Source organism: Ostrinia nubilalis, chromosome 24, assembly GCF_963855985.1.
Source record: "Ostrinia nubilalis chromosome 24, ilOstNubi1.1, whole genome shotgun sequence".
In the NCBI taxonomy this organism is placed as follows: domain Eukaryota; kingdom Metazoa; phylum Arthropoda; class Insecta; order Lepidoptera; family Crambidae; genus Ostrinia; species Ostrinia nubilalis.
Window position 1 is genome coordinate 12198115 of NC_087111.1, and position 27692 is coordinate 12225806.

Genomic DNA, 27692 nt, shown 5'->3' on the forward strand with positions numbered 1-27692 from the left:
TATGCACTAAAACTAGCCAATGTATGTATGTATCTAGCTACAGTATACTGCCACATGTATTTTTATAAACATCTATAATCGCATTTTCCGCTCTACTTAAGATGTAGGGCGGCGCCCAACATGCAAGTTACTTAACACTGTCACAGCGGGAAACCTCGGGCGGAGGCGACCCTCAATAATTGCCATCGTGCGAAGAGATTACATGAAACTTGTGAGGATCAAATCTAGTAAATGATAATAATAGATACGAGTACCTTGCAATACCGTGAAACCAGAATTAAACTCGGTCCGACCCCGAAGATTATCCTTTCGTATTATAACTAAACGACAGTTTAACAACAATTAATAGATATTATAAGGTGGACGTCCTATGGCTGAAATGATGATGATGATGATCAGGTACAAAATATTTAACTAAAAAAATAAATTCCTTGATGGCCAATTGGCCATGCCCATTACATTGAGTACGAGCAGTTTCCCCGCCCACGGATTTTACTCTATGTCCATAGCTAAAGAAAAACTATATTAAAGAACAAATAATATCCTCCAAATTATGTAATGCTAAAGTGTGTAAAAATGGGTTATTTATCAAACCAAAAATATAAATAATGCATCAGCATTCACAGTCACATTTAGTTTTGAAACGTTTCGTTACGCAAAATTCCATATCAAAAGGCTGTGTAACCTTATTTTGCGAAGGATCTTTTATCTAATTTTAAAAGCCTTCATTTTCATAGTATATCAGATATCGTTTGCTATTCCGCAAATATTAAGGATCTTATTTGGGAGGTCCTCAAGGGTCGGAAACTTCCGGGCCCTAATATATTCTTAAGTATCGGCCCTGTTGAAGACCTTTTTGAGGTTGCTTAAGTATATTTTACCGACTTTTTAATTGGGCACACCCATGTTCTTTTATGCAGAGAATGTATATGATCAAAAAAATGCGTTAAATGTGTCGTTGAATAATAAATCAACCAGTATTTGATTGTTATTAAAATTTTCATAGCGAATAGAGTCATTTCTCAAACGAAATAAGTCCCGCCTTAGGCAGTTCGATTTTTTTAAATTGTTTATTTAAAATTCAGTATTTGATTATTATGGTAACATCGTATAGAAATTACCATTTATTCTTTCGTGTTTCAAATTATGACTCCTATTATTTTATTATGACTCCTGTATGAACTACTTGTCCAGCAGTAAACGTCATTTGGCTGAAACGAACCAACTTCCTATTTCAAAACAGAAGATGAAAGTATAAAGAAACCATCACAATCTTAGGGTCTTGAATTAATAGTTATGTTTAAGGTAAGAAATACCAAAGCAGACCCAAATTGTTAAATAAATATTTAGTAAACATAACGAAAAGTTAAGTAATATCAAATAGGGTCAGATTAACTTCTAAGTGTAAGACTAACAATACCTAAAAGGTTCTCATTCTACACAAAAAGGCAACGTTTACCAAAATCTCTTTCCAATACAGCTAATACATAATGTAAGGGTTATGCAACAGTACACGTAGACACAGTAGCCTCGATAGTACGAACATGTAATTTATTATTTATACTAATAAGGTTTAATATAGGCTTGTTCTTGAATACAATCAACTGGGGGTTCCAATTGGGCGCTCCACTATAGAGTGAAGCGAGATTGGTCAAAGATGCCTTGAAGGCCTCAGGATTATAAAATTTCGGACTGTATTAACTGGGGACTGTATAAGTCGGGACGTGAATAGTCCGAAATGTTTTTATGTAGTAGCCAGGACGTACCAGTACCAGTGGCTATCCAAATTGCTAACTTATACTGACAAGGACGATATAATAGTTGCCTATGTTTTTCTGATATAATAAGTAACTTTTGTGTGAAGTTTATAATGGTTAGTAAGTATGTATTAGGGTGGGTGCACCAGTCCCACACCAGGAACCTGTAGTACACCATTTCTAATTTCACATCAAAATATTAACAATCTGTCGAATTTCCCGCCACTTTTGTTACGTTTGGTAGCACTGCCGTACTTCTACCAATCATTAGTCATAAATAAAAGCGACAAACACGACTTGTACGATCTGGTCAACCTTAGGCACATTGCGACTTTCCACATTGATTGTTAAATAAAAATAAACCTTACAACTATTAAGAAAATTGGAATAAGCTACTTGATTCTATGATAGGCAAAGGGGTAGTTAATTCTTTTTTTTGCAATTATTGTTGTAATAATTGAGTCACAATATCAAAATTACTTTTGAAATGTCGCTTATTCGGTTTGTTACTGGTACACCCACCTTATGTATGTATGTTACGTCTATAAATTCTTCTTAGTTATCAGTGAGTTGTGTGTGACCAAAAAAAATTATTCAGCAAAGTGGATATACTCCAACACATCTCCTTTACAACATCGTGAAGAGCCCTAGGCAGCGTCACTGTGACAAGGGTCCAAGTCGCACACTACTCGGAATCAGGTGGAACTTTGTCGCGATCGACAGTTGTTATGGTTGAATAAGTAATGCTGTATCGAGTATTGATTTTGATTCATAATAGAAAAGGGAATTACCTACGGCAGGCGATGCATAAGTAAACAAGTAAGTGCTTCAGGAACAAAGTAACCGTCCTTTATTGTCAGTCAACTTGACATAACGTGCAATTTAAACTTAGCGAATGTTATTGACTTGTGCTGAAAATTACTGAAAATTACGGTAAGGATTTCCTATCATAATAATATAATTTATGTAAAAAAAATGTAAAAAGTCCTATGACTTGTGCTGAAAAATCCTGAAAAGTACGGTAAGGATTTCCTATCATATCTTTTATGTAAAAAAATGAAAAAAGTCCCCAAGGCCGAGTTGCATTATCTTAATTTAACTTTAACAAATATCACCACCCACCGGCCATTGTGGAAATCATTGGGGGAGGCTTATGTTCAGCAGTGGATGTCCTATGGCTGAAATGATGATGATGATGAAATGTCACCGGTTATTGTGTTACGGTAAAAGTAAGTTGGTGAAACTCAGCCTTAGTAAAGCCCGAGTAGAGAAGTGCTCTAACATACAGTAGAGCAAAATTTTACGTTAGTGTATAAAATTTGTCGTAAAACGCCATAATTTTCGAACCCAATCTTATAACTCTACCGAATTTATTAGATTCTACTGGAGAAAGAGCAAAACGTTGAACTCAGTAAATCTTTAACAAGACGAATAATACTACAGACTTTAATCAATTTAATTTAATATCCAAATTAGGTATCCATTCACTGCTTAATACTTAGATCCCCGGCTAATCCTCTGATTAAATAACTTCGAAACTACGTCTGCTCAGTTATTGGATCTAGTTCATATAATTCGGCTTTTAAACTAATAAGGTTTTGGTAATCGTATATTGGGTTTTATGACATACCTACTGCTTAATATGAGGCTCAAAACTCGCCTTAAACTCCAAGACAAATTCATGGCTTTAACTTTAATAAAATACAATCAATAATTTTGATTTTTGTGGCAATCACAGACTTTGATCTATTCATATTATTAAACGACGGGTCTTACACCCGTACTCACAAACGATGCTTGCTTAAGTGGCAGCAACGCTATGCGAAGTCGCACAGCGTTGAAATAGAGCTCTGTGATTGGTTCGTGTGTGTCACTCCGACACTCAAGTATTGTTTATTAATATTTTTGAGACCCTGTGCGTCCACGCGCACTGTGAGACCTTATAGTAATGTTTGTGAACAGCTCTTAGAACATCCATAGTATGGTCCTGCCACTTGTACTAGCTCTTCAGTTGTCGAAACTAAAGTCATATGGTAAGTTTTGTGACTAAAAAAGCTAGGCTCTTTGTTTATGTGGCTTCCCAACGATCATTTTTTTTTTAAACTCATAATATTGCATAATATACTTGTAATTTCCTCCATAATTTTTTTAATTAACAAACACATTCGTTAATCTAATGGCCATTCCAACTCAGAAGCAAAACAACAAAGTTTTGCTTACTTGTTAATTCCTATACGAGCGCTCTACGTCCCAAAAAGTGCTCGACCACTGCAAAAAGACCCCCGAGTCTGTGACGTCACTAACACAATTGTTCTCCAGGGCATTCCAGCAGCAGCTCAGTTAAATTGGTCGAATTACATCCAACGTTAGGTTAAAGTACGTACCTTAACAAAATCTAAGCTGAGCCGTCGCGCCTGAAACAAAAACAACATTTGGTTAGTTAAATATGCGAAAAAACTGCTTACAGTTATTAGGGACTATTACAAGGGCTACGTTTGTGATCCACGCAAAAAATAAACAAGGTGGCCGTTTTATCTCAATTTAAACTTTTAACGATAATTATACGAGTAATTACTGTTCATTTATGAGTGTTTTCGCCAACAATATAGCTTCTGTTTATGACATAAATATTTTTAACAATTTGTTTTTTTTTACAATTAAGTTAGTCACTTTACGATTTAACTACTCAAAACAAGTTTGTTTAATTTACACAACATTCTGTACCTCATAACCAAAGTTTAGTTTAGTAGTCACTAGCGGCCGCCCGCGACTTCGTGCGCGTGGATCTCGTTTTACCCCCCCTTCATCTATCTTACGCGGTTCAGATTTTTTCATACAAATGTATTTTCCCGCTAACTCCCGTTCCCGTGAGATTTTTGCAATATCCTGTTGTAACTAAGCTTTAAGTTTACCAAGGTACCTGCATGCCAAATTTCAAGAGTATATCTTACGCGGTTTAGATTTTTTCATACAAATGTTTTTTCTCCCTAACTCCCGTTCCCGTGGGAATTTTGCAATATCCTGTTGCAACTAAGCTTTAAGTTTACTAAGGTACCTGCATGCCAAATTTCAAGAGTATATCTTACGCGGTTTAGATTTTTCGTACAAAAGGATTTTCCCGCTAATTCCCGTTCCCGTGGGAATTCCTAAGTATCCTATAACCTACCCAAGAGTATGAAAAATAATTGTACCAAGTTTCGTTCAAATCCGTCAAGTGGTTTTTGTTTCTAAGGAACATACAGACAGACAGACAGACAGACAGACAAAAATTTTACTGATTGCATTTTTGGCATCAGTATCGATCACTAATCACCCCCTGATAGTTATTTTGAAAATATATTTCATGTACAGAATTGACCTCTCTACAGATTTATTATAAGTATAGATTAGTAACCTCCAGTTCGCATGACAGTGTTTTGTGTAAGCAATAACCAAACCAATTATTAATATTTTTTTGTAATATTCCTGCTAGAATTATTAAACAGTGGAAAATGCGAAAACAGATCGATGAAAACTGAAGACTAGGTCAACATGACGCTCTGGTGTGTAAGATTTATCGTTGAGTTTTGACAGCTCGGTGGAGGAAGAAGAACGCCTTCTATCGCTCGTTCTCATGGGTAATGAATAATCCCTCATTGGATCAGTCGCCTGTCGCCCGGAGGCGGCGATCAATTTGTGAAACACTCTAAAAACTCTCATCCGTCCCCCATATCTCACGAGCATGCATCTATTGGCTATCAATCAGGATCCGAGGGTCCTATTCCGAGGACGATTCGATTTATTACCCTGTAAACGTCTCACTCACTCACTCACACAGTAAACGACGGCTGGGTGAGATAACTGTTACTGCTAACGAGCGTATTATAGATATTTGTTCAATAGATGCACAACTGAAATTAAGCTGAAATAAATGTAACCTACACCCTTGGTACTATTACTTATTCTGTGCCTACACTCACGAAAAGAAGATTGTCAAAATTTAAAAAAAACCTACATGCTTGGCAATTAAAAACATTTATTTTCTGCACCTAAGTACGAGTATGTTATACTGTGGGTCTAGACAAAGTGCAAATTATAATCGCAAACCAGTCGAAAAGTGGTCGAAAAGTCCCTTTTCAACCGACTTCAAAAAAGGAGGAGGTTCTCAATTCGACCCGTATGTTTTTTTTTTTTTTTTTTTTTTTTTTTTTTTCTATGTTTGTTACGCGATAACTCCGCCAATTATGAACCGATTTGAACAAATCTTTTTTCGGCGTATAGGTAATACCTCAAGGGTGGTCCCATTTAAATTTAATAATAAAAAAACAACCCCCAAGGGTAGAAAATTGGGGATGAACTTTTTTATACGCAATATCTCCGCCGATTATAAACCAATTTGAACGATAATTTTTTTGTTGAATAGGTATTATCAAAAGGGTGGTTTCATGAGAATTTGAAGAAAATATTTCACCCCCAAGGGTGGAAAATTGGGGATGAACTTTTTTATACGCAATATCTCCGCCGATTATGAACCAATTTGAACGATTATTTTTTTGTTGAATAGGTATTATCAAAAGGGTGGACTCATGCGAAATTGAAGAAAAACTGGTCATGGTAGGTACAACTCCTTAATGCTTAGGAGTTGTAGGATAATTCTTTAAATATTATAAGTACAAATAGACCAACAGTTGTATTCTTTCATGTTTTTAAGGTGGGCTACCTTCAGTGGTAACATCAAGGTAATAATTAGTTAACTAAAAAGCAAGAAATAAGTAAAATTTTATAAAAAAAAATAAAACCGACTCCAAAAAACCTACACTAAAAAGTAGAAAAATAATTACTAATTACCTACTTATTTATTAGGACGAATTATTAATATTTATGTAGGTATACCATGATTGATACTTTTGGAGTCGGTGCAGGCAAACTTTACATGTTTCATAATCTTGGCACCGACTCCAGAAGTATCAATCATGGTATACCTACATAAATATTAATAATTCGTCCTAATAAATAAGTAGGTAATTAGTAATTATTTTTCTACTTTTTAGTGTAGGTTTTTTGGAGTCGGTTTTATTTTTTTTTATAAAATTTTTTTGTATGGAGTTTTGACGGATTCGATTTTTGATTCGATCTAAAAAGTGCGTTTTGTCTAGGGGGGCAGAGATTGCTTTAAGAAGTAAATCATAGACATAGAGCCTTGACTTGGAATCACATTGAACGTCGCATAAAACAATAACAACAAAATAATAGTAGCAATTAATTATGTAAATACGCCCAAATACAACATAATTAACTTGTTTAAATGTTAAACCAAAGTTTATGACTCACTATAATCGCATTCATTTAAATCCCCCGAACTATAAAATCCGTTTTTATTGGGAATAAATTCGCTAATTTATTGTCGAACAATAAAAACTTGAACGGCACATAATACGAGTAAGTATCAGGTTAGTGCCTATTTCAAGCTGAAGTTTAGCATTTAAATAGAGCCGATACGACATGGTCTCGCAAGGTAAAGACTCCCCGTACCTCGAGACATTTAGAGACATCATCATTTTAGCGACAGGACGTCCACTGCTGAACATAGGCCTCTCCCAATGATTTTCACATCGCCCGGTTTGTAGCGGCCTGTATCCAGCGCCTTCCTGCTACTTCTATGAGGTCGTCGATCCACCTTATGCGTGGACGTCTACTGCGTTTTCCAGTACGGTACGGTAGAAAAATATGTGAATGATTTAATTTAAAGTTAACATTAAAAGACGGTTATACGATAAGGTTTCGCAGGGTAGACTGACTAAAGATAGATCGCAGAATTATGCGAACTATTGAAGTGGCTGATGCGTCCTTGCAGTGGCAGTGTCTCGAGACACTAACGCCCGTACTCACAAACTATTATTAAGTGAAGCAGCAAATCGAACGCAGAGCGTTGAATAGAGCTCTGTGATTGGTTCGTGTGTCACCCTGTGCGTCCACGCGTACCGTGAGACCTCATAGTAATGTTTGTGAATACGAGCGTTAGAGACACGCTAATGATTTTATTTCAAGTGAAAGATTAGCACTAAAATATGTCTATTGCCGACACGATAAAGTTTTGCAGGGTACACCCCGCGAGATTGATTGCAGAGGCGTGCGAGCTGTCGCGGTGAATGACGCGGCCTTGGGCCACCTCGAGACACTTCGAGACACGCCGAGGTTTTTATCCCGGGCTATATTGACGCTTATTAACGTGGAAATCCTCTAATAGGTAAATGAAAATTTAACGTAGTTAGTAAATTCCATTAAAACTGAAGATACGTCTCATTTAAGGACACTTCTGTAACACAGATACGTGTGAAATAAGTTTTTCTAGTCTTTTGGTATTTATATGTACATATCGAAATGTACCTCTATCAAGTTTAGTTTTACATTTCGATATGCTTAAGAATGTACAAACAAATCATACAAAATCACAAACATGAAGGAAGCATCTTTGTCAATAAAGAGACAAAAAAAATAGTATTTTTCAGTATTACACTTAATTAAAGTTAAAAACATAATCTGATGCAAAAGATTTACAAAGGTATTTCATTTAATGAGTTAATATCTATTGTATTAACCCCAATTATTCCTAAACTCGATCATTGTGCCTTACCACTTATCCCTTTCAAAACACCCTCTCCGATCCGGAACCCTTCCATTCCATTTTAAAAAATGTTTATAGCTTCACATTTTCGGCAAACTCTTCATTTTTGGAGGGTATATTAAGTGCCAAGCGGAACACGCCTCTTCCTAACACAATAAGACGTCAAAAGGGCTTTTAAGCGGGTGGAGGATCCAAATTAATTAAATTTTAATCAACGTCCGGATTATGAGTGACGGATTGTCGTGTAGTCATAGTGGCATGTCGTGCACAGACAGGCTTTTACATCAGGCGACCTACATCGCGAGTACGGTAAAGAAAAACACTGGAAAGTTATTTGGTTGCTGAAAACGCTACAATATTTAAAATTATTAAAATCAGAATTTTTTGGCCACTTTTAAACATACAACGTACGTTTAACGTACCAACACTTCAGTAATCCATTAAACCGCTTACGAATGAATTTATTAATTACCATAATTGCCTGTGGTTTAAGCGAAGATTTTCTTACAGTCAACCATAAAAATTAAACGTAGATTAACTATAATTTTAGCTAATGAAAGAAATATAATGCAATCATTTATCTTTACAGTAACATGTACCTAACATGTCGGTTCTGCCTGCAACTTTGTCCAAGTAGATATCAAAAAGATCTAAGCTTAACATTTCTGTCAAAGAAAACCATTATCTCGCGAACGAAAACTCTATTATTTCCCCAAAATCATAAATATAACTTATCACACCCTTAAAATGAGAAATGATGGGTTTCCCATACATTTTTCCTTAAACTTTTACCCCTTCATGACTTTTAGTGGAAAAACATGAGTGAAATACTAAACGAAAGAAACGGCTTTTCCGTAGCTTTGTGTGAAAGCTGCATTTAATAATGACTTGTAGAGCCACAGAACACATGCTACTTTTAGCGTCTGCAATCAGCGATTTAGCCGCTCTTTAGAAGCTGAATGCAGCGAACACACATTCCACACCGCACACAAAACGCCAAAATCGGCGATTGATGCCCGTTTTCACTATCAATCCCTAATTTTAAGTGAGACCTATGAAAACAAAATTCCTGTTATGTGTTACCATAGGGGTCACTTAAAATTAGGGATTGATGGTAAAAACGGGCATGAGTCGCTTTTTGGAAGCTCAAAGACAGCACGCTAAAACACGCGATTCTGATACCGGGTCTGAACGCATGAAGTCGCGAAATCGCGTTGCTGCATTAATACAGTCGCAAAATCGACGATCGTCAATGCTGAAACTAGAATGTCCATGGCCCTTAGGATGTTACCATTATATCGTAACTTTCAATAATGCCTACTATGAATGCAAACTGTTACAATTAGTGCACCAATTAACCACCAGATAGCGTCACATTCCGTGGCCACAGTTTCACAGCCAATACACTAATGTGTCAAACACAGCTATCAATGCATCGGCTGTTAATAATACGCATTGAATTGCTGCCTTCATGTTAATTCCTGATTTAGCTAATCAATTGTAACATGGAAGATAATAGATCTATTAGAATGATGTAAAGCTAAAATCGGTAGAATTTGACTGATGTTATTACATAGTATAAAATGTGCTCTCTCTCTCTCTCATTCACTTTATGTAACCAGCATCATTACATACCTAAATAAATCATGCTTGTTAAATCGTCTTTTGTATCCTCTTGCATTGTATAAATACTGTAATCGTTTCCCTTCTGTATTACAATCTAAATATATATCACTCAAAGGTGACTGACTGACTGACTGACTGACTGACTGACTGACTGACTGGCTGATTGACTGACATAGTGATCTATCAACGCACAGCCCAAACCACTGGACGTATCGGGCTGAAATTTGGCATGCAGGTAGGTGTTATGACGTAGGCATCCGCTAAGAAAGGATTTTACGAAACTCCACCCCTAAGGAGGTAAAACGGGATCCACGCGTACGAAGTCGCGGGCGGCCGCTAGTATTAATCTAATTTTTCTTACTGAAAATTATCTTTTATTTAATTTTAACGTTAAGCAGCGCCAATAATCCACTAGATGCTGTCACGATCCATTGCACAGATCCACAGTGGAAACATGAGCCCGATTGGACTGAGCCGTTTCAGCCGCTGCAGCGTTAAGGCTTGGTATTTCTGCTAAAGTAGGTATTTCGCGCTGTCAAAATCTGCGCGCGCAATACTTCGCCGAAGACAGCGCGCCAAAGAGCTCTCGCGGCTACACAGTATAGAAATACGCGGTTTAGAAATACGCAGTTGGTTAGGTTAGGTTGACTTCCTTCCGTTCAAGCGTCACACTCACAGCACTTTCTAATACAAATCATATCCAAGTGATACAAATTAAAACAACTTTAAAAATTTTTGGAATACATTTTAGAATCGAATAAATATAGAATATAACTGCCAAAGTAAACACGGTTCAAAGAGGCGTGGCGTCACCCGACCTTCCGGAAGTTCCGCGCCGGCTAAAAGAATTTCAAGATTACGTCACCCGACCTATCGGTAGATCCTCGGGAGCTTGAGCGATTGGAAAAACATTTTATGATCAGTTATGTTACTCGTAGTAGCGATTATTTAGAGCTTGGATAATAAATTATAGTTGCTGCAATTCACAAAGCTTTGCATGTGGTTAATTACATTAATCAGTACACGCATCAATTTTGTTCAGTCTTTTTGTTTATTAATAAACTAGCGGCCGCCCGCGACTTCGTACGCGTGGATCCCGTTTTACCCCCTTCCCGCTTTTCTGTTGAAATTTTTCCTGAATTTTCTTTGCTTTAAACCTCACGGAGCCCAAGACCTTTCCAACGAATGCAAAACCGTGGAAATCGGTTCGTGCGTTCTGGAGTTATAGCGTCTGGGAGGAAAACCCGACTTATTTTTATATAGTAGATAAAAATATCATACTAAAATTGCATACATATTTGTTTGTATTGGTCTGGGTGTTTTCTTTCCATAATTTATGTATAACGTATGTACGGGGCTCTGTATCGAAAATCACTATGAGCAATAAGCATCACACACGGTTACCTGGAGTGCATTACCGCAGCAAAAAGCTTGCCATCTTAAATGAACGGTATAATATCGAGGTTTCGTCAGTACAGTTGCGAACAAAGGTGTTTGTGTAGTGTAGTTGAGTTGAGAGGTCAGATTAATGAAATAATAAAACGAACATTTTATTTTTTAAATACATTTTAAAAATAATTTACATTACAGATAACAATGAGAGGATGACATTGCAAGGTGGTGCCAGTCCAGTCTTAAATCCGTTGATATATGCTGCATCTGCCATGTTTTTGGCTAAAAGATTCTTCTATCTTGCAGTTTAGACTTTTATTACAGACCTCAGACAGTATTTTTGGAAAACTTTTATGCATGGTTTTATAGACAGTATTTTTGAAACATTCTTACGCATGGTGGAGGAAGGGACGCTCTAGAGCAGTGGTTCTTAACCGGTGGTCCGCGGACCACTAGTGGTCCCTGGAGGCATTCCAAGTGGTCCACGATGTGCACTTGCACACCTTGGTCAAAACCACTTTTAACTGATTTTTGCAGTCAAACTGGTTTTGACCGATTATGAGGTGGTCCCTGACAAGACAGAAATTTGGTAAAATGGTCCCTCATGACTTAAAGATTAAGAACCACTGCTCTAGAGACTCAAAACTACAAGGATACACATGAACTCCAGTTTTAAATTGATATCTGCTGCATCTGCCATGTTTTTGGCTATAAGATTCTTCTATCTTACGGCTTAGACCTTTAGCTACAGACCTTAGACAGTATTTTTGCGAAAATTCTTACGCATGGTGGAGGAAGGGACGCTCTAGACACTCAAGTCTACAAGGAGTCACATCAACTCCAGTTTTAAATCCGTTGACATCTGCTGCATCTGCCATCTTTTTGGTTAGAAAATTCTTCCATCTTGCAGCGTAGACCTTTAGCTACAGACCTTAGACAGTATTTTTGTGAAAATTCTTATGCATGGTGGAGGAAGGGACGCTCTAGACACTCAAGTCTACAAGGAGTCACATGAACTCCAGTTTTAAATCCGTTGACATCTGCTGCATCTACCATCTTTTTGGCTAGAAGATTCTTCTATCTTGCAGCTTAGACCTTTAGCTACAGACCTTAGACAGTATTTTAAATTATTTATTTGTGTCAGTGTGCTCTTCTAAAGAGTGTAAGACGATTGTATGTAGGTACTATTAAAATGTAATTTTAACTCATTGGTTTTGTCTCATATTTGAGGAATGTACTATGTATCATGTGTAGAGTCTTCGTTTAAAAGGATGCGAACGATTTAAATTTCAATAGGTAGACAAAATTGATAATTCTTAATTATCAAAAATTTAGGCTTTCTCCAGTAACACTGATATTATTATACTGTGACTCATCAAAGTCATCATTGTCAAAAATATTGACAAATCGCGAACTGTCACGGCCAAAAAACTGACACGCGTCCGTCCTCCGAAAGCGCCACCGCGCGACTGATTGAGATTGTCCAAGCCGTCATGGACGATTTTTTCCACATTTTTTAACATAGTAACTAAATAAGACGCAATATAAAAATTTCATCCGTTAAAAGCCCTCAAGTTATTTCTGAACTTTAGTTTAGTAAAAGATTTAGAATCTCAAATCGCTTATTTTAAAAATAAAACCATAAATAGAAAACGAATAGAGGTAACTTTGGGAATTTATTCTATCGAGTCAACTTCATCAAATCGTGTTTCCATCCGTTAATAGCCCTAGAAAATATCCTCAACTATGCCCAATAAAAATCTTAGCCTTTAATTTTACTGTTTAGTACCTCAAAAATGAAAAATGAAAACCTCATTTTCGCCATTTTCTCTGCTACCCGGCCTTAAGCTCGAGCTTACAGCTAAACGCATTGGCTTCGCCCGAAGGTGTTAATCGTGATTCAATCAATCAACTGGTACATTGATGGTGCGGAGGACTGACAGATTTATGTTACTACCTTAAAGTATAGTTTTTGGAATTATTCAAGTAATGCGTATTTTTATATACCATTTATTTTATCACATTTTAAAATCGTTCACGTGACGTCTGCAAACTTTACATGGAGTCATTAAAAGTGTCTAAATAAATTAACGAAATGCCTGAATTAAAATTTTCAGAATGAAATGATTAAAATAACATTTTTGTCTCATACCGCAGCTAAAAATTAAAGAGGATTGTGTTGAGAAGTGCACGCTCCAGAGGAAGCAACGTGCGCTGATGTCATTTAATAATTATAAAAACGAGCAATATACTCGTAGTTCGTTAAAATAAACTACATAATAAAGTTTTTATATTAATGTAAAAAAACACTCGAGTAAAGTCACAGAAAACGTGCTTAAAATAGCAGCTACCGTAACGAGTTGATAGAATTAAACTTACGTAAACCACAACACAACCTTATTCAAGTCGTAGCTAACAATTTGTTAGCAACCACTGCAGCGCACTGGACTTACTTCCGCCCTTCAGCGCGACTGCAATTAATTGCAGCGATTCTTTGTGCAGTTCAGTGCAGTGCATTGCAGTGGCGACGCGGGAATACCGCGTTGGGGTCGTTTCCGGTGATTGGGTATTGCTTCCTGGTGAGGGTAAGTTTTGTGTAATTACCGAATTAAGCTTTACCTGCATGCCAAATTTCAAGCGTCTAACTTGAGCGGTTTAGATTATTTATACAAAAGGATTTTCCCGCTAATTCCCGTTCCCGTGGGAATTCCTAAGTATACTATAACTTGCCCAGGAGTACGAAGAATAATTGTACCAAGTTTCGTTAAAATCCGTCTAGTAGTTTTAGTTTCTATAAGGAAAATACAGACAGGCAGACAAAAATTTTACTGATTGCATTTTTGGCATCAGTATCGATCACTAATCACCCCCTGATAGTTATTTTGAAAATATATTTCATGTACAGAATTGACCTCTCTACAGATTTATTATAAGTATAGATAATTTTAATGTTCAAGTTGGATAAGATTCGCTATTTCTTTTATAATGTGAACGAACAGCAAGGGACTGGAATTTGTTGCTTGCTACAGTCTTTCCCGAACACTATAATCTGGGTCTCTTCAAGGCGAGAATGAATAGACACTTACAGCGTAGATTATGTAACATCCTGCATCTCACTTAACATCAGGTGTGGCTGCCTTGTCCTGCATAAAAAATATTAAAGTAATAGATCTTTTTGAAGTATCATTGAAATCATTAAGTTTAGTTACAACCTAAAGCCTGGTCCGTGAGCACGTAGAATTTTGTACAATGACCCCAAGCTACCCATCCTTATCGCTCGCGCGTAATTATATTGCTGTCGCGACTGTGCGACAGGCGCCCGCAGTGAGTGTGCGAACGCGGGTCATTGGCCAAAATTCTACGTGCTCACGGACCAGGCTTTAGTAGGGCTTGCGGTTTGCATACCAAGCTACAGTTCTAGTTCTGCGGTTGCAGCTTTAAATTCTGCAGGACATATGTTTTATGTTAAGAGCACCATTTTCAAGCTCTACTAAGTGCGGTAAGTCTACTGGTTAATTATATTATTTATTTATTGAAACTTCTGCACATAAATACAATGCACTGCGGACTTAATGCCGGATGGCATTCTCTGCCAGCCAACCACGGGTCATACAGAGAGAGTAAGTATGTGTGTTTGAGTATGTATAATGTGACAGCTGAAACATATTTTATACCTAGTTTATGTACTGCTGATTAGAATACTACGAGTCTACCTAATGTAGCGTATCAAGAACACATAAGAAACTTTACATGGCCGTACCATTACTGAGTAATCAATATTAATACTTAATCAGAGAACTCACCGTCTGTGCTCCGACGTACGTCCTTGTACAGTAATTACGTTATAAACGACTGTAACGGAATCAATTCCACTTGTGTCTATAGTGATAACATTAAAGCTTAAATTGTATGTTTAGAGTAGTAAAATATCCAACTTGCAAGATTAACTGCCAACAGGGAGAGAGGAGAATATCGTGCGGAGAGCTGTATCTGCCTCTACAACAGACGTGAACATCTCAATGCAATGTGATCACGACCGCAGCTCTACCAGGAGCAAAACGCCTAAGAAGAAAAATAATCAATTACTATGAAACGCTCTAATTTCGCTCAACTTTTACGCAACAATACGTTTTTATTTCACACAGTTGTTTTCGTGACTTATTTTTAGATCTAGTCATAGTCCTTCGAAGTGGCTCATCTATAGTTAGGAAATGATTTAATGTTTTGAAAAAGGCCCACCTAAATTTTGATTATTATTGACCTTATTGCTGGTGACCGTCTCATTCAGACTTCAACAATCATAATATAGCAGTAAAAACTCCATTTACCTCAAGCATTTAAATCTGCCTATCGTTTTTCACTCGCAACCTGAACCAATAACTTTAGAAATGAATTCTTAAGCCAACTTTGCGAACTGTCGTACTTTGAAACAATACCGCGATCGAAGTGCGCAGCGGCAAATATTCAATGGCTCACAACTCACAAGTCGCAACTATGCTGCAACTTCTGGGCGTTTGAGCCAAGAACAATGTGAGAAGAAGTTAGTGTCGTGAATCTAGTTCGCTGCGAGTTAGCATCGGGCGGAGTTATACGAATGTTTGCGAATGATTGAAAAAATATAGTTTAGTATGTTCATTACCCGACTGCGCTAGAAGAAAGGTTATGTTTTTTATAGAATTAAAGTCTAGATAGCAATACTGTTTAGCCTGCTGTCAAAGTCATATAGTATCAATTACTTATGATCAGCAAAATAAATTACCAGTTTTAGTACAGCAATTCGGAAACATAGTTCTGATAATCTTGGCAATTCTGATAACCGTGTCTGACCGGTTAACCAATTGAGGTACATTATGGTAAAAATATGAATTAATATGAAATATTTAGTTTCGGTAGCAGTTTGAAATCTACACGGGGAAAAAAGCTTACAGAAGATAACTGGTGTTCATATTTTGTAATATTTATCTCATAAAAACCCAGCCTCTGGACAGAACATTTTAAAAATAAACCACACTAAAATTTTACCCGCCACATCCAAATATAACCGGCAAATCAGATTGCACTGGCACGTCCCGCCACACCGCGTCGTATAAAATAGGAAAATGTAAGAATTTCACCGTAACCGGACCTTGAGGATGTAAGCGGACATCTGCGGATACAAGCGGACATCTGCGGGTGTGAAGCTACCATTAGTTTAACGTCATGGTATAGGTATAATCACAAAGTTTAGGTTAGGTTGGCAAAAAGTTGTTATGAAGAACAAACGTAACTTAACTTCGGTCTGGTTAATATAATGAAGAAAATAATATTCATGGTACAAAAACACATGAAGAATTTATTTACTTATCTTTGTAACAATCACAATTACATTATCTGAGTATTTTCTGGACGATGCGATGGAAGGATAAAAAAATTTAAGAAGTACCTGTCTATAGTGACTTTAAGTGGATTGTGGAGCAACACATGATGATGATCATCAGGACTATTAGTCTCCACTGCAGGAGCACGACCCAGTGCCAAATGGGGGATCTGGCCTAAATACTCCCCACCCTGGCCAGACGGGTTGGGGAGGCCTGATGTTCGCATATTTAGTCGCCTTGTGGGATCCGGAGAATCAACCACAATAAGGAAGCTAAAGTGTTAATGCTTCGTTCCGAGCGGGTGTTGTGCTCGGCGACCAAGGTCCTGCCACACATGGTTCAGCAGTATTAGAGTAGATAACGGGTTTATTTTGATTATCAACCGACTTCAAAAAAGGAGGAGGTTCTCAATTCGACCCGTATGTTTTTTTTTTCTATGTTTGTTACGCGATAACTCCGCCAATTATGAACCGATTTGAACAAATCTTTTTTCGGCGTATAGGTAATACCTCAAGGGTGGTCCCATTTAAATTTAATAATAGAAAAAACAACCCCCAAGGGTGGAAAATTGGGGATGAACTTTTTTATACGCAATATCTCCGCCGATTATAAATCAATTTGAACGATTATTTTTTTGTTGAATAGGTATTATCAAAAGGGTGGTTTAATGCGAATTTGAAGAAAATATTTCACCCCTAAGGGTGGAAAATTGGGGATGAACTTTTTTATATGCAATATTTTTAATTTTTAGTTTTTTTGTGTTCACGCATTTGAAGTCGGTTTTATTTTTTTAAAAAGGTAATTATAGAAGATAGATAGCTGAGTCATTATTTATTTACTTTAACAAGTAATAAAATCTACAGAGACAAGTGTATTGCAAGTGCTGAAAATGTTGGTTATAAAAACGCGTGAATAATTTTCAAGATACACAAAGCAGGCTGTTACCCCTCGCGCTATCCATTGTCAGTATCAAACTAACAGAGCCGGCACGCTTGAGCACGGCGGAAATACAATATTCCACGATGCACAGTATTGGAGTTTTTACATCATTCGCGATAGAAATGTGAGTTGCGCGAGCTTTTGTTGGATTCCCTGTATTCTGCGATTGGAAAATATTGATTTCAAATCTTTATTGGAAAGACCTAGCTTTGTGCATTTTTTAATCTGTTTTATTTGAAAGTGCAGCTGGAGAAGAATTTTCTCATATCGCATGTCAGGAACTATTGACTAGGAAATAAAATATATGCAATATTACCTACATCACCAGTAATGTAGAGCAATAAATCCATACTAATATTATTCCCTACTAATATTATAAATGCGAAAGTAACTCGACCACTGAGCCGATTTTGATGTTTGGTAAAAAGATAGTTTTGAGTCCCGGGAAAGGTCGTAGGATACTTTTTATCGCGGTTTTTGAAACAGGGACGCGCGCGATCAAGTTTTTGTGACAGAAAAAAATTCACGCAAGTGAAGCCGCGAAAAAAGGTCTCTACAAATGAAAGCTTTTATACCACTGAACCCTAATAGTGAAACAAGATACACTGGTATCCGTTTCTCTTCCATTTACAACTTTTTTCCTCGTCCAATATACCATTTACCATTTTGTTTAGCTTCCAACTGCAGAAGCTTTCAATAATATTTGGCTAGTTTTGTATTTTTTGGGCCCCTAATGGGCTTTACCTACGAATTTGTTTGAAATTTTCAGCTTAGTATTTTCAGATTCCATTTTTGTTTCCATTTGGAACATTCATAATTTACGAGTAATGTGAAAATAATCCTCTTAGGAAAATGATTGTACATTTTACTGTGTTAGGTATTAATAAAGTATAGAGAAATATTTTACGAGGCACTGAATTACACGAGGACGTTCAAATAAATAACGAATTATGAAAGTATATTAGTCTGTCTGTTACAATTTTTATTATGTCTAAAAATTAAAAATAGTTTAAAGATACCAGAACTCTGGAAAATTACATTTTCTTATGAAAGTTTGTATCAGAATAAACCATCATTTCTAATTTAGGAAACAATTGTTCTGATATACCACTTGGTTGAAATCGCAGGCTCAAACTATTGAATCTAAATTAAGATCTAAAATACAAATATTCATTGAACAACATAATAATGATTGAATATTAAGAGAAGAGAAACAATGTGTGAGGTTAGATAATGCTGAATTTCTAACCAAAGATCCATAGTATGTATATACTAAACAATCTTAAATTAAATCCAATGTTCAGTTTTACTAACACAGCTGATATCATCGTATCAGGTACACAAAAGATATAAAAATCTACAAAAGATAAATCTTCAGATAAGCGGATCGATATTAATGAAAGTAGATCAACGTTTATAGCACGTAATACTTGTAATTTTAGTCTGAGATTCTTTTTATTATCTAACTTGCTTCTGATCGTGGTTTGGTTTTGGCTGGATCTTAGTCTAGATAGCCAATCTCGAAAGCGCTTTCATTTCTTTCATACAAAATAATACGCCCGTATTCACAAACGATGCTTGCTTAAGTGAAGCAGCAAATCGAACGCACAGTTTAATGGAGCTCAATACTCAATACTTTATAGCTCTGTGATTGGTTCGTGTATCATCTAGGAGCCAACTCTCCTATATGTCGGATCTGTAAGGTCTACAATAAATGTAGTGGTCCCCTGGACGTGCATTTCATGTCTCTACCCAAATTCAAGGTTATAGCAACCGACTCTTTATCATAAAAATGTAACTTGCAATTAGCTTAATATTTTGCGTATTTTTTTAACATATTGTGTATTGTTGTACCTATCGTTGGTGTACCTAATAAATAAATATAAATAAATAAATCCTGTGCGTCAACGCGCACTTTGAGACCTCATAGTAATGTATGCGAATAAGGGCACTAATCTTCTAAAAAAACAAAACAAAATCAAACAAATTCTCCTAGCCGTAACTCAAATGATGCATCGTCAACATGTAGCAATTAATTTCTATTTACTCACTCACCCGCATTTACTTTCCATCTACGATAATGGCATCTCTATCAAAAAAGTATAATGGTAGGACTACGGTTATTCGTTAATGCTCAATTCAAATGTTACTGGAAATTTAAAACAATGCAATTATTTGAGACCGTGTGCATTTGACCACAAATTGCTGTACTGTGTATAGTAACTTCATTTACGTCATATAACTTACTACATCAACGTCAGATATTGATGTTCTCAAAATAGCCGCCGTATCGAGTCACCTAATAGACATGGGTATCGATTACCATTGTAATCGAATAAACTACTCGGCATTGAGTCGTAATGTGTATTGATAACGATCGACATTATTTATTTAATAAAGCGACGCACAATCGGTATTGTATAATAACGTATACGGATAACTATACTATTGTCATTATAAGCCATTTTGGCTTTACTATGAGTCAACTCAAACTATAGTATTTAGTATTGGGGGAGGCCTATGTTCAGCAGTGGAAGTCATATTATGATGATGAGTTTTGAAAACATCTAAATAAACTAACGTAGAGTAGAATGAAAAGAACACTTTTAGCGGTAACTTTGTGCATTTAGCTTGCATGCGACTGCATTTTAATTAAATGCCAGCTGTTCAAGTGTTTCGACATGAAGATTTATGTGAACTGTACAGCTTTTGGAGTTAATTGCAGAACCAGATTTTAAACCAAATATCTCTGTCGGTTAAACTTATTTAAATACACAAACTGAACATATAAACAGTAATTTTTTGAAGTTTGTGTACAAGTAAATCAGACAATTTATTTCGACAAGCTTTATCCTCCATCTCTATCAATCTCCATAAAATACAAGTACAAAATAGGACAATACATAGTCCAAATAATTTCCCATAGCCCCAGTCTGCTTTCCCGCCTTACTTCAACTTTATTCAAGACCTCATTTCTTAGGATATTCTTTCGAAGGGAACTAATAACCTCGATAGTGTGGTCTGGCACCAATCCAAGTGCTCGATGCAAGGTCGGTACACAAAAGTTTGTAAGGAACACTTGAACTGCTGGTGAAATTTACAGTGTAAGGCTTGGCAGCTTGATATTGGATACTGTATTTTAAAGCATGTAAAGGCTTCTCGTTCTTAAGGCTCTACTCTGGAATACGATTTCCACGTGCCCACTTGTACATTGTGCCCAGTGCACGGTGTAGGGTAAATAAATAGACAAAAGAAATTGCTCATTATCATCATTTCAGCCATAGGACGTGCACGGCTGAACATAGGTGTCCTCTAATATTTCCATAATGGCCGGTTGGTAGCGGCCTGCATCCAGCGCCTTCCTGCTACATTTATGAGGTCTTCATGATCACTTCTCAACAACTTAATCAGTTAAAAATCGAAGGAGAAGGAGGAGCAGTTGTGCAGATAGACTGCAGCCAAAAAACTGACAATCATACTTCTTTGCTTTATTGCTAACCAGCTGTGTACACGGAAACATAATTTTAACCCCGTGTAACTACCATCTATACAGTTTGACCGCCAATAAAAACCCAGCCAGTGGATCTATTAACAATCACGCAAGATTCATTTATCTCTAGGTACACTGGCAAGGGTTCGACAAGGACACATCGCTACATTACGCAGGATATTGGCAAATCTTGCGCCGCCATGTTACGCGTAAATCCAATCTCCCAAAATCCGATCATGTTTATCAAAACGCAGCTCGCCTACTGATATATTTTTGCGTATTTTCACCTGATCGCCTCGGGGTTTTTGGATACTATTATCATTTCTGAGATATTCTAGGATTCCATTTTGAGTGTCAATATGTCAAAATTATGCTACAGATAAAAGTTATTTTGTGACTTTTAGGGCGCCTTGAAATTAGAGGCGTGATGGTGGGCTGCAGTGACACAGTGACAGTGACAGTGACACAGTGACAATGACACAGTGACAGTGACACAGTGACAATGACACAGTGACAGTGACACAGTGACAGTGTCGACAGTGCAGTGCTTCTTCACGTCGCAAATTGGGAGGTGCTCTTAAATGGGTACGTTAAGATGACGAAAGATAATTTAGCTGATTGAAAGTGGCAATCTACATTCGAATGGACATTTTCAAAAGATGTGGTTTTGATTAAAATTCGCCGCCAACCTTGTTGAACACCTGCACACTGATCATGCGAAATGCAAAATAATTTATACTATCGTAAGAATACCATTGTGACCGGTAATAATAATAATAATAATAAAGCCTTTTATTCCAAACCTTGAATAACATTTCAGATTTTTGCAATGACATATTAAGAGTTTAATCTAATTAAGGGTATGGACCCCGTTTTGGGTATAGGCCTCCTCCAATCCTTTCCATCTTGCCCTGTCCGCGCCTAGGTCGATCCAGTCTTTCCCACCCGTCTGCACAATGTCATCTTCCCATCGCTGTTTCGGTCTACCTGCCTTTCTTTTGCCTGATGGTCCTTTCCATTTGGTGGTTTCCAATGTCCATCTTCCATCAGTGCAGCGTGCCATGTGACCAGCCCATTTCCACTTCAGTTCTAGTGCGTGTCTCAATGCATCCGTAACCTTTGTTTTTTTCCTTATCACTTCACTTCGTACTTTATGTATCTTCCTGATCCGTAGTATGCTTCTCTCCATTGCTCTTTGTGTATTCCTGATTTTTTGTTTAATATTTTTTGTGAATACCCAAGTCTGACATCCGTATAAAAGGCAGGGCATAATGCAAGTGTCCATCACAATTTTTTTCATGTGTAGGCTGTAGTTGCCTTTTAATATTTCTTTTAGCGACCAAAATTTTTTCCAAGTTATAGATATTCTTCTCGTTATTTCTTCCAAGTTACTGTTCGTATTAAAAGAGACTTGTTTTCCCAAATAAATATAGCTGTCAACATATTCTATTTTGTGGCCGTTCACTTGTATTGGTCTTTTGTGATAGTTAGTCATTATTTTTGTCTTGCTTGTATTCATATCAAGGCCGACTTTTTTACTTTCCTGATCTAGTGTTGTTACCATTTCCTCTAGGTCTTTAGGCGTTTCGGCCAATACAGCAATGTCATCTGCAAATCTTAGATGGTTAAGATACTTTCCGTTGATCAGTATGCCCTTTTGTGCCCAATTTATTTTGCTGAAAATGCCTTGCAACACCGCTATAAAAAGTTTTGGAGATAGTGGATCACCCTGTCTCACACCACGTTCAACCTTGAAAGGTTCGCCACAGGTCTCGAGTTTTACTCTGTTTGTACTGTTTTCATATATGTTTTTTATTATGTTAATATATTTCTGATCTATTGTTAGTGAGTTGAGTGACTTCCAGATGGAACTGTGGCTAATGCTATCGAAGGCTTTACTATAATCTATAAAGGCCACATAAAGGGGTCTGTTAAATTCCCTGTATTTTTCTATTACTTGTTCTATTGTCTGTAGATGGTCGGTAGTGCTGAAACCTGAGCGAAAACCTGCTTGCTCTATAGGTTGTGAGCTGTCAATTTCTTGAGCTATTCGTTTGAGTAATATTGAAGCAAAGAGTTTGTAGGTACTTGCAAGAAGACTGATTGGCCTATAGTTACCTATGTCGCACGGGTCGCCTTTTTTTAAAAATTAGAATGATGTCTGACGAGCACCATTTTTTCGGAACTGTTTCTGATTCTAGAATCATATTAAATAGTTTAGTCAGGTGGTATACTAAGACTGGTGCTCCAATTTTTATAGCTTCATTACTGATTCCATCAGAACCGGGACTTTTTTCGTTTTTTAATTGTTTTATATGTGTGTACACCTCCCATTCATCGATTGAGTGGACCGTGTTAGTTTTTGTTTCGTTAGTCTCTTGATTATTATCAGTGATAGTGTTGTCCCTATTCTTGTATAGGTTTCTATAGAAGTTTGTAGCATGTTCTATCACTTTTTTTCTTGACTTGGTTTCCTCTGATTTGTGGTTAAGGTTCTGTATCCAGTCTTTATGTGTGGTTAGCTCCTTGAACGCCCTTTTTGTACTCCTGTACTTGGCTAAATTTTTTGTTATGATGTTGTATCTGTATTTGTTGTAATCCTTTTTTATTGCTTTATTTGTGGCTTTGTACAGTCGGCTAAGTTCCGCTTTCAGTTCGTTGTTCTTGTTTTGTGTCTTGATTAACTCTGTTCGTCTTCTGATTAGTAGTTCTGTGTCTTTGCTGAAAATTTTATTTGGTTTGTTTTCTGTTTCATGATGTGTTTTCAGGCTGTCTAATATAGCGTTTTCGAGCTGATTGTAGTAGGCCTGTACGTCGGTAGCTTTGATTAGTTTGTCTGAGGAATTCATGATTTCGCTAAGACTTTTCAAGTATTTGTCAATGTCTTCGCTTGTTTTGGGTTTGTTTGTTGTGTTTCTGAAGTTTTTTCTAGACATTTTCGGTGTTTTCAGCGCAATAGTTGCTCTGACGAGCCTATGGTCAGAGGGAAATTTTAAGTTGTTAATAACCTCAACATTCATTACAATTCTTGGAGTATTTGTCATAATGAAATCAATTTCGTTGGTTGTTTTTTTGTCCGGGGATATCCAGGTCCATTTTCTATTGTTCCTTTTTTTGAAGAAAGTATTCATAATTGCTAGTCTGTATTCGGAAGCAAATTCTATTAGTCTTTCGCCTCTTTCGTTTCTTTTTCCAAAGCTGAATTGACCTATGATTTGGTTATTGTTTATTTTTTCGTGGCCTATTTTTGCGTTGAAATCTCCCATTACCAACAATCTGTTATCTATTAACGAGTGGGCTTGATTTAGGTCTTCATAGAATTTACAAAGATCATCTTCGTTTGCACTCTCAGTTGGTGCATAAGCTTGTATCAGAGAGATTGGAAAGCCATCAAACTCCAGTTGTAATATTGCTACTCTTTCTGAGATTCCCGTAAATTTAGTTATTTTATTTTTGTGCTCTTTTTTAATAAGAAATCCTACTCCGTGTTGGCCTTTTGTTTGACCAATGTAACACAAAATATAGTCTTGGTATTCTTCGATGTTGCAGCCCATTCGTCTTACTTCTGACAAGCCTATTATGTCACAGTTGATGTTTTTGAGAGCATAGGTTAATTCAAGATACCTTTCATAGGATGATAATGATCGTACATTGTAGGTGCAAATTTTTAGTGTGTTTTGTCTTGTTCTTTTGTGGTTGTTTTTGTTATTGTTGATTGGAGGGTAGCGGTACCGGACCGGTAAATGAAGCTATAATTTCTATTTATACACAACACTATACATACATCAGGATCCATTTTGTATGGCGTGTAATTAACCCTCATTAGACTGGTGTGAGCCCGATCGAAGCTGGGGTCAATTGGGCCGAGAGGCCTTTGATCAGTGAACATTAATAATTAGTGGGATAGTATCGAATCAGTTTGAATGATAGATTTCAAATATGTACATGTAAAGGATAGCCAGTGGCTTACTAATTCTGAAACTCATGAAACAAAACTAATTAGATAGGAATTTCCAACATTTCGCTTACATTATTTCAAAATAATTAAGAACATTATAATAAAAATCTAAGTATAGTTATGTACATTTTGGTTCTTATCTCAAAATGTTGCGTATCCATGCAGAGTGAACTATTGATAAGCAAATAATGTTATTATCGTCTCACTTTGAGGAAATAAATCACATAAAATAATGTTATAAATAAAATATGTTTTAATAGGAAAATAATTATCCTATGAATGTGAAACTATAATCTTATCTATATTATTTATTTCATGTGCACTGTGCAGTATAGAAATAATTTAAAGTGATTTTTGTCACTAGCTATTAGCTTCCTAAAACCACGAATGTGTTAAAGTAATCCCTTATAACATTCGCAGGTTTGAAAGCCAAACTCTCATATTCGTACACCTACATATTTCCTTAGCAATCCAATGATACACAGCGGTAGACCCAACGGTAGACCCGGCGATAAACAATTCATCCGGCGATTATTGCTGCACGAAACGATTCCGAGATTGTGTGTAATCTAACGAAGGGTTTGCGGTTGCCAGGATACGTCGGTATAACCAGAGCCTCCTTTGGGGCAGTTGGTTAAACTCAAAAGGAAGAAATACGTTCGTTGTGTTTTTGAATAATAAATATGTATATGTTACAGGAAATGTATGAATTCTAGGAATTGTATACTATTCCTAGGAAATGTATACAATTCCGAAGCTATTTAGGAAATGTATAAAATATTGCTTCAGAGATTTTTTAATACGCACATATCCTAGGAAATGTATACTTTTCCTAGGAATTTTATAGAATTCCAATATTGTATTAGGAAATTTATAAAACTAAGCGGCACAAGCGCGGTCGCGTGATCGGGTGCCCCTCGGTACGCATAAAATTTAATTTAGCCAAACCACATTGGCCGATAGGTACTTTTAACTCACAATAATTTATTATTGTTTAGCCTGACAGTTGTTTTCACACTATTATACTTTGGCTGAAAAAAATATTTGCCTAAAATTTATTGGCATGCCTTTCTTTCGGCATCACGCATATTACGCTGAAGTATTGGAAATCCCTAATTTTAACATCTCTTTTATTAAACTATTATTGGCATGAAGGTTTTAGTACTCCTGTAGCTGGATAACAAAGTCTCGGTTAGGTTAGGTTAGACTTGCGACCTTACACATATACAGCTGCCGCGGCGCGGTAGCGCCATTTAAGTTTCGGAGAACAAAAAGTGGCGTAATAAAAATAATTTTGTGTAAAAAAAAATATCTTAATTACATTTCCGATTGCTGTTTAGGAAATGTGTAATTTTCCTAGGAAATGTGTCTAATATAATTTACATCACGCATTTCCGGGTGATTTTAGGACATATACACAATTCCTAGGAATTGTATACAATGACGGATTTCATACATTTCCTGTAACATATATAAATCCCATCACTGTATTCTATTGCTTTAAGTACCTACTTGCTTTTTGAGTGGTCATACAATAATGTACAATAATGCCTACCTAATAAATGTTCATTTCTATTTAGTGACCGTAGCGCCCTTGAGATATGATTCGTTCGTTCGTTTCAGTCGACGTCCACTGCTGGGCAATGGCCTCCCTCTCGCAATGATAACCACAACAAAAACGACATGATTGTCCCTAGTAATTGTTTAATTTAATTAAATGTTATGTTTTGAGCCAGACAATCACGCATTGCGTTTCAAAAACTTAACCTCTTCAACAATTTTTATGACATCACGTTAGATAAGCCGTGATATTCGTACAAAACGATTCGCACCCGCCCTAACCATGCGCGGCGAAATAATTTAGACACGTTGTAATCAGATAGAAGCCACAGAATTCGCAGGATCCAACCCCAAAGGCACAGTTTCCCAACCTTTTTTGACGAAACTCAGTCAAGCCTACATAATTTTAGAATGCCCCCTTGTCATTGAAAACTGGAGTATTTTTAGCGGCAGTAGATAACGACATTGCGTTCGTCTGAAAAAATTTGTTTTTATATTTGTTTTAAAATCTACACGTATAATTTATTTTTCTTTAACAATTTCAGCATATTCTGCCCGTTAGGCATCACTATTTGCCTCTTTAGCCCAAAGAAAGGCGTAATAATTAGACATGGTCGGAAAATCGTTTTATTTGTGTTTTTAGGGTTTTTGAAGGGTTCATAAATTATAATAATATTCGTTTTTTTATACAGTAGTAGTAATATAGTAGTAGTACTAGTAAGTACTACTCCTTGGGGGAGGCCTTTGTCCAGCAGTGGACGTCTTTCGGCTGAAACGAACGAACTAGTAAGTAATCTACCACCGCTTAGGTTCTGGTAGTTTACGAACTATGAGTATGACTTCAAGTACAGAAAATTACAAATGACATACGAGTACCTATACATACAAACTTAGTAAATAAAGGTAGTAGAGAAAGCGTCGAAAGTGACTTGGATTGTTTAAAATGTATTCAAATAATTGAAGTATCTTCCCCAACAAAGCTGGAACATTTAAGATTTACGGCAGAGTA

At 36.6% G+C, this 27692-nt stretch overlaps 1 protein-coding gene across 1 annotated transcript in view; it reads right to left on the reverse strand.

Moving 5' to 3' along the window:
• The window catches only part of LOC135083765 (complexin), a 435534-nt gene that overhangs the window by 370946 nt on the left and 36896 nt on the right, over positions 1–27692 (reverse strand). Inside the window, exon 2 of the mRNA XM_063978505.1 lies at positions 4142–4171. The gene's annotated coding sequence lies outside the window, so the exon portion shown is untranslated. The remainder of the gene's footprint in view (positions 1–4141; positions 4172–27692) is intronic.